A 13,527-nucleotide genomic window follows, 5' to 3' on the forward strand; every position below is an offset into this window, starting at 1 on the left:
CCTTGCTTCCGGTAGGGCTCAGTTAGATTTTACAGTGTTTCCTGTAGGACTCTGTTTAATTATTTTGCCTTTTTACTGTAGGGCCCTGTTTAATTTGACCTTGTTTATTGTAGGGCACCGATTATTTTACCATGTTTAGAGCAAGGCTGTTTCTTTACCTCGTTAACTGTGCGGCACTCACCAATTTTACCGTCATTACTGTGCGACACGTTTTTAATGTCGGCTTGTTGAAGTAGTGCACTGTTTAGTTTTACCTTATTCAGTGTAGAGCACTGTTGATTTTTTTTACCGTGTTTCCTACAGAGCACTCTTTATTTTTATCTTGATTACTATCGGGCACTCTTTAATTTTACGTTATTCACTGTAGGACACTGTTAACCATTGCTTGTTAAATGTGGGGTACATTTGAAATTTAGCGTGTTTATTGTAGGACACTGTTTAATTTTAATTGTATATGTAGGGCACAGTTTATTTAACCTTGTTTACTGTAGCACTCTGTTCAATTTTACCATGTTCACTGTAGGGCACTGTTTAATATGACTTTGTGTAGTCGGGCTCTGTTTAATTTGCCCTTGTTTACTGTAGTGCTCTGTTTAATTTTACCTTGTTTACTGCCGGATTCTGTTTAATTATTCTCTCTTTACTGTCGGGCTCTGTTTAATTTGACCTTGTTTATTGTAGAACACTGGTAATTTTATCGTGTTCCCTGTGGGATGATTCTGTTATCTTGTTTACTGCCGTGCAATGTTTAATATATCATGCTATCATTTAACTTGTTTCTTCCAGGGCTTTGTTCAATATGACCTTACTTACTGTACGGATCAGTTTTGTATCAGTCTTGTTTCTCGAAGGCACTGTCCAATTTTACGACCTTTACTGTCGGGCACTGTTTACTTTTCCCTTCTTTACTGTAGACTGATAATTTGACCTTGTTTACTGTCGGGCTCTGGTTAATTTGACCTTCTTTACTCTAGGGTCCTTTTTAATTTTACCTTGGTTACTGTTGGGCTCTGTTGAATTTCACATTGTTTACTGAAGGCTGATAATTTGACCTTTTTTATAGAAGTGCTCAGTTTAATTTGAACGTGTTCACTGTAGAGCTCCGTTTAATTTGGCCTTATTTACTGTAGTACACAGTGTAATGTTACCTCCTTTACTTAAGGGCGCTTTTTAATCTTACCTTGTTGATTGTACGGCTGTTTACTTTTAACTTGTTCACTGTGTCGCCTTGTTTCATTTTACCTTATTTACTGTACTGCTTTGTTTAATTTTACCTGGTTTATTGTAGCGTCTGTCCAATTTAACCGTGTACACTGTGGGGCGCTATATAATATGACCTTCTTTAGAGTAGGGCTCTGTTTAATTTGCCCTTGTTTACTGTAGTGCTCTGTTTAATTTTAACCAGTTTACTGTATTGCTCCGTTTAATTTTACCTTGTTTACTGCCGGGCTCTATGTTTAATATAAGTCTCTGTTTAATGTGTCCTTGTTTACTGTTGGGCTCATTTTTAATTTGCCCTTGAATACTTTATTTACTGTAGTAAACAGTGTAATTTTAACTTCTTTACTGAAGGGCACTGTTTAATTTTACCTTGTTTATTGTCGGGCTGTTTAATTTTACCTTGTTTACTGTGGCGCCTTGTTTCATTTTACCGTAATTACTGTCGTGCATCGTTTAATTTGACCTTGTTTACTGTGGGCTCTGTTTAGCTTGTTTATTGCAGGTCCCTGTTTAATTTGGCATTGTATTCTGTAGGGCTATGTTTAATTTTCTCTTGGTCACCGTAGGGCACTCGATAATTTTACCTTGTTTACTGTTGCGCACCGTTTAATTTTACCTTGTTGACTGTAGGGCACTGTTTCATTGTACCGTATTTGATGTCGGGCTCCATTTAATTTTACCCTGTTGTCTGTCGGGCTCTGTTTTATTTTACCTTGTTGACTGCAGGCCATTGTTTAATTCGACCTCGTTTTCTAGAGGGCACTGCTTCAATTTACCACATTGAATGTTGGACTCCGATTAATTATACCTTGTTTAACTGTAGGTCTCTGATCAATTTTACCATGTTTACAGTAGACCAGTGTTCAATTTGGCCTTGTTTACTGTAGGGCTCTGTCTATTTTTTCCGTACTTACTGCAGGGCTCTGTTTTGTTTTACCATGTTTACTGCAGGGAACTGTTAAATTTGACCTTGCTCCTGATGGGCTCTCTTCGATTTTATACTGTTTCCTACAGGAATCTGTTTTATTATTTCACCTTATTTACTGTAGGGCTCTGTTCAATTTAACCTTGTTCAATGTAGGGCACTGTTTAATTTTACCTTGTTTTTTTCAGGGCACTGTTTAATTTTACATTATTTACTGTCGGGCTCCGAGTAATTTTACCTTTTTCACTGTAGGACTTTGTTTAATTTGACCATGCTTATTGTCGGGCTCTGATTAATTATACCTTGTTCACTGTTGCGCTCGGTTTAATTTTACCTTGTTCACTTTAGCTCACTGTTTCATTTTACATTGTTTACTACAGTCCAATGATTAATCTGACCTCGTTTACGACACGGTTAAATTCGACCTTGTTTACTGTCGGGCACTATTAAATTTGACCTTGCTTCCGGCAGGGCTCTGTTAGATTTTACAGTGTTTCCAGGAGGACTCTGTTTAATTATTTTACCTTATTTACTGGAGGGCCCTGTTTAATTTGACCTTGTTTATTATAGGGCACCGATTATTTTACCGTGTTCAGTGCAACGTTGTTTCTTTACCTCGTTTACTGTGCGGCACTCACCAATTTTACCTTCATTACTGTGCGACACTTTTTAATGTCGGCTTGTTGAAGTAGTGCACTCTTTAGTTTTACCTTATTCAGTGTAGAGCACTGTTGGTTTTTTACCGTGTTTCCTACAGAGCACACTTTTATTTTATCTTGGTTACTATAGGGCACTCTTTAATTTTACGTCATTCACCGTAGGACGCTGTTAACCAATGCTTGTTAACTGTGGGGTACATTTGAAATTTAGCTTGTTTATTGTAGGACACTGTTTAATTTTAATTGTATACTGTAGGACACAGTTTATTTTAACCTTGTTTACTGTAGCGCTCTGTTCAATTTTACCTTGTTCACTGTAAGGCAGTGTTTAATTTGACCTTGTTTATTGTAGTTCTCAGTGTAATTTTACCTTGTTTACTGTATTGCTCCACATAATTTTACCTTGTTTACTGCCGGGCACTATTTAATTTTTCTATCCTTATTGTAGGGCTCTGTTTAATTTGACCTTGTTTACTGTAGGGAACTGATCACTTTACCGTGTTCACTGTGGGCTGATTCTTTTATCTTGTTGACTGCCGGGCAAACTTTAATTATATTTGCTTACAGCAGGACATTGTTTAATTCTACCTTGTTTACTGTACAGCACTGTTTCATTTTACCGTATTTACTGCACGGCTCTGTATAAGTTGACCTTGTTTAATGTAGGACACTGTTTAATTTAACTTGCTTACTCCAGTGTTTTGTACAATGTGACCATATTTACTGCAGGGATCTGTTTCGTTTCATTCTTGTTTACTCTGAGGCACTGTCCAATTTTACGGTGTTTGCTGTAGGGCACTGTTTACTATTCCCCTGTTTACTGTAGGCTGATAATGTTACCTTGATTACTGTTGTGCTCTGTTTAATTTGACCTTCTTAACTGTAGGGTCCTTTTTAATGTTACCTTGTTTCTGTAAGGTACTGTTTAACTTTACCTTGTTTACAGTAGGACACTGTTTAATTTCACCTTGTTTACTGTTGGGCTCTGTTGAATTTCAGTGTTCACTGTAGGGTTCTGTTTCATTTTATCTTGTTTACTGTATTCTGATAATTTGACATTTTTCACAGAAATGTTTAATTTGAACTTGTTCACTGCAAAGCTCCGTTAAATTTGCCTTTATTTACTATAGTACACAGTGTAATTTTATCTTCTTTACTGAATGGTACTTCTTAATTTTACCTTGTTTATTGTAGGGCTGTTTCATTTTACCTTGTTTACTGTGGCGTAATTTTTCATTTTACCGTATTTACTGTAGTGCTTTGACCTTGTTTACTCTAGGTCACTGTTTAATTGGTTACTGCAGGTCACAGTTTGATTGGACTTTGTTTACAGTAGGGCTCTGTTTCATTTGTCCTGGTTCACTGTCGGGCTCATTTTTAATTTGACCTTGATTACTTTAGGGCCGTGTTTATTTTTACCTTGGTCACAGTAGGGAACTTTATAATTTTACCTTGTTTACTGTTGCGCACCGTTCAATTTTACCTTGTTCACTGTAGGGCACTGTTTTATTGTACCGTATTTAATGTCGGGCTCTGTTTAATTTTACATTGTTCACTGTAGCGCACTGTCTCATTGTACTGTATTTAATGCCGGGCTCTGTTTAATTTTACCTTGTTGATTGTAGGGCACTGTTTCATTGTACCGTATTTAATGTCGGGCTCCGTTTAATTTTACATTGTTCACTGTAGGGCACTGTCTCATTGTACCGTATTTAATGTCGGGCTCTGTTTAATTTTACATTGTTCACTGTAGGGCACTGTCTCATTGTACCGTATTTAATGTCGGGCTCTGTTTAATTTTACATTGTTCACTGTAGGGCACTGTCTCATTGTACTGTATTTAATGTCAGGCTCTGTTTAATTTTACCTTGTTCACTGTAGGGCACTGTTTCATTGTACCGTATTTAATGTCGGACTCCGTTTAATTTCCCCTTGTTTACTGTAGGGCTCTGTATAATTTTGCATTTTTCACAATAGCGCACTCTATAATCTTACCTTGTTTACACTTGCGCTCCGTTTAATTTTACCTTGTTTACTGTTGGTCACTGCTAATTTGACCAGGTTTCCGGTAGGGCTCATTTTTAATTTCACCTTGATTCCTTTAGGGCACTGTTTTCTTTTATCTTGGTCACACTAGGGCACACTATAATTTTACCTTGCTTACTCTTGTGCTCTGTTTAATATTACCTTATTCACTGTTGGGCACTGTTTAATTTACCTTGTTTACTGAAGGGCACTGGTTAATTTGACCTCGTTTACTGGTGGACACGGTGAAATTCGACCTTGTCCACTGTAGGGCACTGTTTAATTTTACCATATTTATTGTAGGGCTCTGTTTAATTCTACCTAGTTTACTGTAGTGCACTGTTTAATTTGACCTTTCTTCCGGTAGGGCACTGTTCGATTTTATCGTGTTTACTGCCGGGCTCTGTTTAATTTTTCGGTCTTTACTGTAGTGCTCTGTTTCCTTTGACCTTGTTTATTGTAAGGCACTGATTATTTTACCGTGTTCACTGTGGACTGATTATTTTATCTTGTTGCTGTAGGGCAGTGTTTAATTATATCTTTCATACATCAGGACATCGTTTAATTCTACCTTGTTTACTGTATGGCACTGTTTCATTTTACCACATTTACAGTACGGCTCAGTATAAGTTTACCTTGTTTACTGTGGGACACTGTTTAATTTAACTTATTTACTCCAGGGCTTTGTTCAATAGACCTCATTTACTGCAGGGATCTGATTTGTTTCATTGTTGCTTACTGTAAGGCACTGTGCAATTTTACGGTCTTTGCTGAAGGGAACTGTTTACGTTTCCCTTGATAACTGTAGGCTAAAAATCTGACGTTGTTTACTTTAGGGCTCTGTTAAATTTCACCTTCTTCACTGTAGTGTCCTTTTTAATTTTACCTTATTTACTCTAGAATACTGCTTATTTTGACCTTGTTTACTGTAGGTCACTGTTAATTTGACCTGGTATACTGTAGGGATCATTTTTACCATGATTACTGTTGGGTTCTGTTAAATTTTACCTTGTTTCCTGTAGGACACTGTTTATTTCGACCGTGTTTATTGAAGGGCTCTGCTTAATTTGACCTTGTTTACTGTAGGGCCCTGTTTCATTTTACTTTGTTCACTGGTGGGCATTGTTTCATTGTACCGTATTTAATGTCGGGCTCTGTTTAATTTTACCATGTTTACTGTCGGGGTCTGTTTAATTTTACCTTGTTTCCTGTAGGACACTGTTTAATTCGACCTTGTTTATTGAAATGCTCTGTATAATTTGGCCTTGTTTACTGTACGGCTCCGTTTAATTTGACTTTTTTTACTGGAGGCTGATAATTTGAACTTTTTTATAGAAGTGCTCTGTTTAATTTGAACTTGTTCACTGCAGAGCTCCGTTTAATTTGACCTTATTTACTGTAGTACTGTAGTACACAGTTTAATTTAACCTTCTTTATTGAAAGGGACTGTTTAATTTTACTGTGTTTATTGCAGGGCTGTTTACTTTTATTTTTTTTATTGTGGCACCTTGTTTCATTTCACCGTATTCACTGTTGTAGTGCTTTGTTTAATTTGACCTTGTTTACCGTCGGGCTCTTTTAAATTTCACATTGTTTACTGTAGGTCACTATTTCATTTGATCTTGGTTACATAGAACATAGAACAATACAGCGCAGTACAGGCCCTTCGGCCAACGATGTTGTACCGAAACAAAAGCCATCTAACCTACACTATACCATTATCATCCATATGTTTATCCAATAAACTTTTAAATGCCCTCAATGTTGGCGAGTTCACCACTGTAGCAGGTAGGGCATTCCACGGCCTCACTACTCTTTGCGTAAAGAACCTACCTCTGACCTCTGTCCTATATCTATTACCCCTCAGTTTAAAGTTATGTCCCCTCGTGCCAGCCATTTCCATCTGCGGGAGAAGGCTCTCACTGTCCACCCTATCCAACCCCCTGATCATTTTGTATGCCTCTATTAAGTCTCCTCTTAACCTTATTCTCTCCAACGAAAACAACCTCAAGTCCATCAGCCTTTCCTCATAAGATTGTCCCTCCATACCAGGCAACATCCTGGTAAATCTCCTCTGCACCCGCTCCAAAGCCTCCACGTCCTTCCTATAATGTGGTGACCAGAACTGTACGCAATACTCCAAAGGCGGCCGTACCAGAGTTCTGTACAGCTGCAACATGACCTCCTGACTCCGGAACTCAATCCCTCTACCAATAAAGGCCAACACTCCATAGGCCTTCTTCACAACCCTATCAACCTGGGTGGCAACTTTCAGGGATCTATGTACATGGACACCTAGATCCCTCTGCTCATCCACACTTTCAAGAACTTTTCCATTAGCCAAATATTCCACATTCCTGTTATTCCTTCCAAAGTGAATCACCTCACACTTCTCTACATTAAACTCCATTTGCCACTTCTCAGCCCAGCTCTGCAGCTTATCTATATCCCTCTGTAACCTGCTACTTCCTTCCACACTATCGACAACACCACCGACTTTAGTATCGTCTGCCAGGTTACTCACCCACCCTTCTGCGCCTTCCTCTAGGTCATTGATAAAAATGACAAACAGCAACGGCCCCAGAACAGATCCTTGTGGTACTCCACTTGTGACTGAACTCCATTCTGAACATTTCCCATCAACCACCACCCTCTGTCTTCTTTCAGCTACCCAATTTCTGATCCACATCTCTAAATCACCCTCAATCCCCAGCATCCGTATTTTCTGCAATAGCCTACCGTGGGGAACCTTATCAAACGCTTTGCTGAAATCCATATACACCACATCAACTGCTCTACCCTCGTCTACCTGTTCAGTCACCTTCTCAAAGAACTCGATAAGGTTTGTGAGGCATGACCTACCCTTCACAAAGCCATGCTGACTATCCCTGATCATATTATTCCTATCTAGATGATTATAAATCTTGTCTCTTATAATCCCCTCCAAGACTTTACCCACTACAGACGTGAGGCTCACCGGTCTATAGTTGCCGGGGTTGTCTCTGCTCCCCTTTTTGACCAAAGGGACCACATTTGCTATCCTCCAGTCCTCTGGCACTATTCCTGTAGCCAATGATGACATAAAAATCAAAGCCAATGGTCCAGCAATCTCTTCCCTGGCCTCCCAGAGAATCCTAGGATAAATCCCATCAGGTCCCGGGGACTTATCTATTTTCAGCCTGTCCAGAATTGCCAACACCTCTTCCCTACGTACCTCAATGCCATCTAATCTATTTACCTGGAGCTCAGCATTCTCCTCCACAACATTATCTTTTTCCTGAGTGAATACTGACGAAAAATATTCATTTAGTATCTCGCCTATCTCTTCAGACTCTACACACAACTTCCCATCCCTGTCCTTGACTGGTCCTACTCTTTCCCTAGTCATTCGCTTATTCCTGACATTCCTATAGAAAGCTTTTGGGTTTTCCTTGATCCTTCCTGCCAAATACTTCTCATGCCCTCTCCTTGCTCGTCTTAGCTCTCTCTTTAGATCCTTCCTCGCTACCTTGTAACTATCCATTGCCCCAACTGAAACTTCACACCTCATCTTCACATAGGCCTCCTTCTTCCTCTTAACAAGAGATTCCACTTCTTTGGTAAACCACGGTTCCCTCGCTCGGCACCTTCCTCCCTGCCTGACCGGTACATACTTATCAAGAACACGCAGTAGCTGATCCTTGAACAAGCCCCACTTATCCAGTGTGCCCAACACTTGCAGTCTACTTCTCCACCTTATCCCCCCCCCCCAAGTCACGTTGAATGGCATCATAATTGCCCTTCCCCAGCTATAACTCTTGCCCTGCGGTGTATACTTATCCCTTTCCATCCTGAACGTAAACATCACCGAATTGTGGTCACTGTCCCCAAAGTGCTCACCTACCTCCAAATCCAACACCTGGCCTGGTTCATTACCCAAAACCAAATCCAAAGTGGCCTCGCCTCTTGTTGGCCTGTCAACAAACTGTGTCAGGAAACCCTCCTGCACACACTGTACAAAAAACGACCCATCTAATGTACTCGAACTATATCTTTTCCAGTCAATATTTGGAAAGTTAAAGTCTCCCATAATAACTACCCTGTTACTTTCGCTCTTATCCAGGATCATCCTCGCCATCCTTTCCTCTACATCGCTAGAACTATTTGGAGGCCTATAGAAGACTCCCAACAGTGTGACCTCTCCTTTCATGTTTCTAACCTCAGCCCATACTACCTCGGAAGATGAGTCCCCATCTAGCATCCTCTCCGCCACCGTAATACTGCTCTTGACTAGCAGCGCCACACCTCCCCCTCTTTTGCCTCCTTCTCTGAGCTTACTAAAACACCTAAACCCCGGAACCTGCAACATCCATTCCTGTCCCTGCTCTATCCATGTCTCCGAAATGGCCACAACATCGAAGTCCCAGGTACCAAGCCATGCTGCCAGTTCCCCTACCTTATTTCGTATACTCCTGGCATTGAAGTAGACACACTTCAAACCACCTACCTGAACACCGGCCCCCTCCTGCGACGTCAAATCTGAGCTCCTGACCTCTATACTTTCATTCTCCCTTACCCTAAAACTACAATCCAGGTTCCCATGCCCCTGCTGCATTAGTTTAAACCCCCCCCCCCCCCAAAGAGCATTGACAAATCTCCCCCACAGGATATTTGTGCCCCGCAGGTTCAGATGTAGACCATCCTGTCTGTAGAGGTCCCACCTTCCCCAGAAAGAGCCCCAGTTATCCAGAAATCTGAATCCCTCCCGCCTGCACCATCCCTGTAGCCACGTGTTTAATTGCTCTCTCTCCCTATTCCTCATCTAACTATCACGTGGCACGGGCAACAACCCAGAGATAACAACTCTGTTTGTTCTAGTTCTGAGCTTCCATCCTAGCTCCCTGAAAGCCTGCCTGACATCCTTATCCCCTTTCCTACCTATGTCGTTAGTGCCAATGTGGACCACGACTTGGGGCTGCTCCCCCTCCCCCTTAAGGACCCGGAAAACACGATCCGAGACATCACGTACCCTTGCACCTGGGAGGCAACATACCAAACGTGAGTCTCTCATGCTCCCACAAAATCTCCTATCTGTGCCCCTGACTCTCGAGTCCCCAATTACTAATGCTCTGCTCCTCTCCCCCTTCCCTTTTGAGCAACAGGGACAGACTCCGTGCCAGAGGCCCGTACCCCATGGCTTACCCCTGGTAAGTCGTCCCCCCCACAAGTATCCAAAGCGGTATACTTCTTTCTCAGGGGAACGACCCCAGGGGATCCCTGCACTGACTGTTTTGCACCATTTAAGTTGTGAATAACTGACAGAGTGTGATAGGTCAGTTATTGTGCAGAGCTGGAATAGAACTTGTCTTTCCCCAGTCAGAGGCCAGAAAGCAAACACGTGGCACAGCCGCTTTTAAAAATAATTGTAAAGCAACCTGAAAAAAGATAGACCTCCCTCTAATGATTAAATGTGCGGCTGCTTTTATTGGGAATACAGAAAATGAGGTAATGAAAGGATGTGAGGAACAAGCGGGAAATGACATTGAGGCAGAAGCTGAGCAGTGATTAAATTGAATGGTGGAGGAGGTGTGAGTGACCGTGTAGTCTCCCCATGTTGCCATTTGTTATCAGTTCCGGCTCTGCAATACTCGCTGATGAATGTAGCTGCACGATCATATATTTCAGTTACATCTTTCCCACAGATATTTATATTGTTCATGGAAATAGTTCATTTACATCCAGATTATCCAAAACTAATATCATCTTAAATGTGTGGAACGAATCTCACATCATCGTCTTTTATTCCCAATAACCCAGCCCCAGCCAATCCAATCATCCCGAAGGGAGAACTGCTTCTAAACGATTCACACAGCGAGTGGTTCTGATCTGGTCTGCACGGCCTGGGACACTGGTGCCGGCAGATACAACAGTGGTTTCACAGGGAATGGTAGGAGTGACAGAAATCAAATGTACGTCTCCAGGGAAAGGGCAGTGCAGTGGGATTGAATCATCTGCTCATCGACAGAGCCGCTGAGGTCAAACGGAATGAAATGAAATGGAATGAAATGAAATGAAAATCGCTTATTGTCACAAGTAGGCTTCAAATGAAGTTACAGTTAAAAGCCCCTAGTCGCCACATTCCGGCGCCTGTTCGGGGAGGCTGGTACGGGAATTGAACCGTGCTGCTGGCCTGCCTTGGTCTGCTTTAAAAGCCAGCGATTTATCCCAGTGAGCTAAACCAGCCCCAGGAATGAATGTCCTCCTTCGGCACTTCACGCATTTTAAAGGCTTTGGATGTGGTCTGGCTGTGAGATGATGGGACCAACACCTGCAGGTTCCCTCCAAGTTCCCCAGCACCGCGAGTATTCTCACTGTAATCCTTTCTATTCACTGTGTCCCTGTGTGAACCCAGCGTCCGCTTTAGCTCACTGCTTACTTCACAGCATCAACTTCATTGTAAGTTCCAATCTGTCTGACCCTGGGCGCTGCCTGTGCTTTAATATTGAAAACATCTGTGTTGCTCCCAATAAAAGCAGACGCACATTTAATAATTAGAGGGAGGTCTATCTTTTTTCAGGTTGCTTTACAATTATTTTTAAAAGCGGCTGTGCCACGTGTTTGCTTTCTGGCCTCTGACTGGGGAAAGACAAGTTCTATTCCAGCTCTGCACAATAACTGACCTATCACACTCTGTCAGTTACTCACAACTTAAATGGTGCAATACTGCATGGAGGACATTTACTTCATCCAGGCTCTGATTTTATAATTTAGGAACAAGTTTGTTTACTCAGCAAATGTATTAATCGGTATTGTGTTTCCCACATGATAGCCAGTTTCCCACATCTCCAAGAACACTCCCTCACACTCTATCTCTCCCTTGCACTCTCTCCCTCCCTCACCCTCACTCTCTCACACTATCCCTCTCTCACACTCTCTCCCTCGCTCACACTCTCTCCCTCTCAACAATCCCTCCCACTCTCACACTCTCTCCCTCTCCCACACTGTCACCCACTCTCACACTCTCTCCCTCTCCCACACTGTCTCCCTCTCTCACACTGTCTCCCTCTCTCACCCTCTCTCCCTCTCTCACATTGTCACCCACTCTCACACTCTCTCCCTCTCCCACACTGTCTCCCTCTCTCACACTGTCTCCCTCTCTCACCCTCTCTCACTCTCTCACATTGTCACCCACTCTCACACTGTCACCCACTCTCACACTCTCTCCCTCTCCCATACTGTCTCCCTCTCTCACACTGTCTCCCTCTCTCACACTCTCTCCCTCTCTCACACTGTCTCCCTCTCTCAAACTCTCTCCCTCTCTCACATTGTCACCCACTCTCACACTCTTTCCCTCGCTCACACTCTCTCCCTCTCAACAATCCCTCCCTCTCTCACACTCTCTCCCTCTCCCACACTCTCTCCCTCTCTCACACTCTCTCCCTCTCACACTCTCTCCCTCTCTCACACTCTCTCCCTCTCAACAATCCCTCCCTCTCTCACACTCTATCCCTCTCCCACACTTTCTCCCTCTCTCACTCTCTCTCTCTCTCTCTCTCACACTCCCTTCATCTCTCACAGTGTCTCACTCTCTCCCTCTCTCACACTCTCTCCCTCTCCCACACTGCCACCCACTCGCAAACTGTCTCCCTCTCTCACACTCTCTCCCTCTCCCACACTGACTCCCTCTCTCACACCGTCTCTCTCTCTCACACTCTCTCCCTCTCTCACACTGTCTCCCTCTCTCAAACTCTCTCCCTCTCTCACATTGTCACCCACTCTCACACTCTTTCCCTCGCTCACACTCTCTCCCTCTCAACAATCCCTCCCTCTCTCACACTCTCTCCCTCTCCCACACTCTCTCCCTCTCTCACACTCTCTCCCTCTCTCACACTCTCTCCCTCTCAACAATCCCTCCCTCTCTCACACTCTATCCCTCTCCCACAGTTTCTCCCTCTCTCACTCTCTCTCTCTCTGTCTCTCTCTCTCACACTCCCTTCATCTCTCACAGTGTCTCACTCTCTCCCTCTCTCACACTCTCTCCCTCTCCCACACTGCCACCCACTCTCATACTGTCTCCCTCTCTCACACCCTCTCCCTCTCCCACACTGTCACCCACTCTCACACTCTCTCCCTCTCCCACACTGCCTCCCACTCTCTCCCTCTCCCACACTTCCTCCCACTCTCACACTCTCTCCCTCTCCCACACTGTCACCCACTCTCCCTCTCACTCCCTCACTCACACTTTCACCCACTCTCACACTCTCTCCCTCTCTCACACTCTCTCCCTCTCACACTCTCTCCCTCTCTCACACTCTCTCCCTCTCCCACACTGCCTCCCACTCTCACACTCTCTCCCTCTCCCACACTGTCACCCACTCTCACACTCTCTCCCTCTCCCACACAGTCTCCCTCTCTCACACTCTCTCCCTTTCCCACACTGCCTCCCACTCTCAAACTCTCTCCCTCTCCCACACTGTCTCCCTCTCTCACTCTCTCTCTCTCACACACTGCCTTCCTCTCTCAGTGTCTCCCTCTCTCCCTCTCTCACACTCTCTCCCTCTCACACTCTCTCCCTCTCTCACACTCTCTCCCTCTCCCACACTGCCTCCCACTCTCACACTCTCTCCCTCTCCCACACTGTCACCCACTCTCACACTCTCTCCCTCTCCCACACTGCCTCCCATCTCACACTCTCTCCCTCTCCCACACTGTCACCCA

Source organism: Scyliorhinus torazame, chromosome 5 (assembly GCF_047496885.1).
Source record: "Scyliorhinus torazame isolate Kashiwa2021f chromosome 5, sScyTor2.1, whole genome shotgun sequence".
NCBI classification, from domain to species: Eukaryota; Metazoa; Chordata; class Chondrichthyes; order Carcharhiniformes; family Scyliorhinidae; genus Scyliorhinus; species Scyliorhinus torazame.